The sequence below is a fragment of the Leptonychotes weddellii genome, unplaced genomic scaffold (genome assembly GCF_054177405.1).
Source record: "Leptonychotes weddellii isolate Sample4059 unplaced genomic scaffold, ASM5417740v2 HiC_scaffold_16172, whole genome shotgun sequence".
Lineage (NCBI taxonomy): Eukaryota > Metazoa > Chordata > Mammalia > Carnivora > Phocidae > Leptonychotes > Leptonychotes weddellii.
In genome coordinates, this window is record NW_027744136.1 from 1 (window position 1) to 4,585 (window position 4,585).

Below are 4,585 nucleotides of genomic sequence, written 5' to 3' on the forward strand. Positions count from 1 at the left end.
TCTCTTGCAAAATGAAATTAATCTTTACTAAGGCAAAGTCATGTTTTTTTGAATGAGCTTGAGCCTGAAAACTTTAATTTTATATTATGTAGTTATTAAAGAATACGTATTATGGGGAAATTGACCAACTACAAGGCTAAATGAAAAGGACAGGCTACACAACGGTATGGCATACTTTAAAAAGAAGATACTTTTTGAGTGCTTGTAAGGGCCAGGCGCTGAGCTAAATCTGGAATTTGTGGAAGAATAAAACACAATTCCTGCCTTTAAGAAGAGGTGCCAGTGACCCAAAATTTTATCACTGATTTATTGCTAGAAGGCAAAAGCATACGTGACTTATTTTCCTTAGGCTTTTCTTTGTTTTGCAGAAGCTGTTGGTAGGCAACAAAACCGGTAGCCAACATAGGTCACTCGTTCTCAAAGTAAGTGTGGCCACCCCACCCCAATTTAGGGAATCCAGACAGGCCACAACTATTTTCATAATTAAGACCTTTTTTTTTTTTTTTTTTACTCTTATTCACTCAGGAGTATACAGTGGAGTTGCCAGTTGATCAATGCATCCTGTTTCAAAAACATGCGTGGGTAAGATCAATTCAAACTGCAAGATAAACCAATACATTTTAGTGTAACAGTACAAAAAGCTCATTGATAGGGTTTCAGATTTCTCATTGCAACTAATCTTTAATAAACTACCGCTTGTTAAGTTATGCTGTAGTGACCAAAATGTCCATATTATCTGAAATGACTTAAATTGCTTCCTTTTCCAACTACAAAGCTGTGTGAGGCCAGATTTTCTTCATGTATTTCAAATGAAACAACATATCACAACAAACTGAAAGCAGAAGCAGATATGAGGATCCCGCTGTCTTCTGTAAAGCCAGATCTTAGACATTTGCAAAAATGTGCAATAATGCTATTTTTCCCCATAATTGTTTGCTTGGGAATGTGCAGCAATTTTTCACAAAAATATATTAATGTGCAATGGGTATGTTATTGTTATTTTTAAACGAATTCCGAAGTTTTTAAATTTTTCTGTCTCTTAATTAATTTCTAATATATCTAATAGATATAACCCATGTTAGCAAAAGCTCTTGTAGTTCTCGATTATCTTTGAGAGTTCTGAAGAAATCCCAAGATAAAAGGTTTGAGAACTGCTGAGATAGGAGATAAAGCATTCTGAAGTTTGGAAAAACAGACAAAAAACCCTTCACTTATTTATGTTCAATTCTGCAACATTGTTAACTAAATGCACAGTAACTTAATACAGTATGCAGACCTTGCTTGAGAGTATTTTCAGTGATCAGTACCTTGAGTGTACATCTACTCTGCACTCAGAACCTGGACGTGTTAACTGGTAGAAAGCTGTAGGTTTGTCTTCTAAGAAGCAAGTATTGTCCTTGGATGGGCAGCATCAGCTTCACCTGGGATCTTGTTTGGACTAGAGAGCGCCAGGCCCTACCCCTAGACCTATTAAAGCTGCGTTTAACAAGACCCTCAGGTGATTTGTATGCACAAGTCTGAGAAGAAGTAGTGCAGTGATTCTCAACAGAGGGCAGTTTTTGGCCTCCAGAGGACACCTGCCAAAATTTGGAGACATTTTTGGTGTTACAGTTGTGAGAGGGGTCCACTGCTGGCATCTAATGGGCAGATGGGATGCTGCTAAACACCCTACAATACACAGGGCCGCCTGCCACAATGAAGAACTCTCCTGTGCGCCTGGATGGCTCAGTGGGTTAAGCATCTGACTCGATCTCAGCTCAGGTTTTCATCTCAGGATTATGAGTTCAAGCCCTGAAAAAAAAAAAAATTCTCCTGCCCAAAATGTCAATAGTGTGAGGTTGAGAACTCCTACACTGGTGTGATTTAGCCAACGATTATCATACAATCCCAGCTTGCTCAGTGTATATCATTTCTTCTTTTTATCACCACCACATCAAATTTATTATTCCAATGGTACTAATACAGCTGGATGCTCAGTGTATATCATTCCTAAAGTCCTTGCCTGTATTCCACCTTGTCTCTTCTCTAGATTGTATTATGGAGAACTAATTCTGTCAATTACTAGGCATCATCATTTGCCTTGCCATGTCTTGCTGAATCTGCTTTCTACATTGGGGTAAGAGTGGTAAGTTTGAAAGAGTAAGCCCCTAGCAGGCAGGGAATGTATCTTACCAAATGTTGTATCCTACCCATTTTGCGTCTCTTGGTGTGAAGGCATTGTCTTCCTTTCATGAAATAAAACACAGCATCTCTAAGGATTTAGCATTAGAAAGCAAATCTCCAGGGGAGTCCTAGGGGAAGGTTGCTGATCAAACATCCTTGACATGTGCTTTTCCTGTAGATTTCAGCTTGCCTTTAGCACAATGTTCCTTTCCTAGAGCAGAGCTAGAAAGAATTTTTCCTAAAGTTTACCAACAGTAGAAGGGGCCAACAACAACCAAATTAAGAACCACAGACTTCCAAAGTACCAAGTTCTGATCATAGGACAGCTACTGTGCCTTAAGCTTGTAAATCACATCCTATTTCCATATTCAGGCTGAGGACCCCCTTTCCAAATCCCCAGGGATTGTAGTCAGCAACCTTTTGGAGAAATCAGTAGATAATGACTCGGGTTGATGGTCAGTCCTTGGATGAAGTAGCCTTTATACTGCATCAAAAGCATTTTCAGCATATAATATCTATGAAACTAATATTTATGAGAAAATAGGTCTGGAGGCTTTTTAAAGAATTAGTTACGTCTTTTTACTGATTCAATAATATTCGTAACAGCTGTCTACCGAGCAGGGAGCATTTTGGAAATCCGTTAAGTGTATTTTGGGTTGTCACAATGAATTGGAGGATCCTGCATGGGGTCCAGTAAATGCCAAACACAATCCTTCTACCAAAAAAAAAAGAATCGTTCTCTTTCCTAACCTGAATGTTTTACTCTCCAACCTCATGCTTCTTATGTAGGTAAAAGTCTATTTGTATTTATCTGAATCTAGAACCAATTCCATTTCACATGTAAACATGTGCTTGGTAGAGTTTTAATTCATGCTGAATTTTGCAGGAACGCAACTAGTTACTGTTTCAGTTGTTATTTGGAACTTAATCAAGAGTTGTTCACCAGTTCAACAACTCTGCTTGTTGCACTGAAGTCACTAGTACCAATTTACATGGGTGGCTGATGCACTCTTAGTGATTCTGTAGCTTTCAAAAAGATGTACAAACCTAGCCCTTATTATAAAAATACTACATATAATGCGAAATATTAAGAAAAGGTGTTGAGAATACTCCATTGAATATTTGAAAGTGTCCATATGCACAACATAGTTTTTTTCTAATTCATTTAGATGAATCCACCAAGATTAAGCGAATATTATATAAAGACACAGAGTTGGCAAAGGTAGAAACTTCAGAGATTTAAGGAGAGTTTGAAATTCATAAGACCATCCCTGAAATGTTTCTTTTAAAACCTAATCTGAAAGATATAGGTACCATTTCTTATAGAATGACATAAATTATAGCAATCTGTGGTAATCCAAACAATATGGGAAGAAAATTAATTTTACCAGTCATATAAAAGGTTACTAATTATGAGAGTAAGAAATTTTAAAGATTTCTTCTATTCTGTTGAGCAATAAATTGTATGTAGAAGGATCTACAAGAAATCCAAAGAGCTGAAAAATAGGCCATGAAGTGATCTACAAACAGAAGAATATCTGTTGCAAATGAACGCAAGTAACCTACATAATAATGAAACTTTGCTGACCACAAATCCCAGGATTCGTGGGATAAAAACATTGAGCAGGAAATGTACTTCCATATGTATAGACAATGGATACTTGGAGTTGTGAAAATGTGAAATTCTTAAAAATTATTTCACAGGAAATTTTGTCCTTTTCCAATGTCCTTTTGCAACAGATGGTCAGTGAGTAATCTGGGTTGATAAACAACTGGAAAGTAGCAACAGCCTTGTTAGTGAGTCATTGAATTTTTCATTGACGACCTCAGTCACCAAAAATCTTAGTGAAAGACCCACAAATCAATGAATCCTATCAGTGCTATTGATAGAATTCAAATTAATACCTTAAATATAAGATTACTTTGTAATCTTTACAGAGACTGAAAAGGAGTTTGACTGCCTTATGCTACATATGAAATAAGATAGTATTCCAAAGAAAATTGTTTTAAAATACTTTATTTGTTCTTTGATACTAACATGCAACTTTTGTTTCAATCAATGAAAAATTACTAATATCAAAATGTTAAAAAGTGATTTGACATATATATCATACGTGCCAGAAATGTTAAATGAAGTCTTTAAACTGCAAGTAAATAAGATTAAGATTACTAAAGAGGAAGGAATTATCACGAAATTTTTCAACAAATTTATGTCATTTTAAGAGATGCTTTCTTGCCCAGAATTTTCACAGTTCCCATATCTGTAGCAGATAAGACTACGTAGGTCTAAAATACTGGTGTGGGATTGTATTGCTAATTTTCATGCTACTTAAAAACATATAATGGGGGCGCCTGGGTGGCTCAGTCGTTAAGCGTCTGCCCTCGGCTCAGGTCATGATCCCAGGGTCCTGGGATCGAGCCC

At 36.6% G+C, this 4,585-nt stretch overlaps 1 long non-coding RNA gene across 1 annotated transcript; it reads left to right on the forward strand.

Annotated features, from left to right (window-relative positions):
• The first annotated feature begins 22 nt into the window (after window positions 1-22).
• Window positions 23-4,556, forward strand: LOC145718467 (uncharacterized). The gene is made up of 3 exons (XR_014141829.1): window positions 23-422; window positions 526-582; window positions 2,030-4,556. It is a non-coding gene; the product is annotated as an uncharacterized LOC145718467 (long non-coding RNA).
• Window positions 4,557-4,585: the final 29 nt, after the last annotated feature.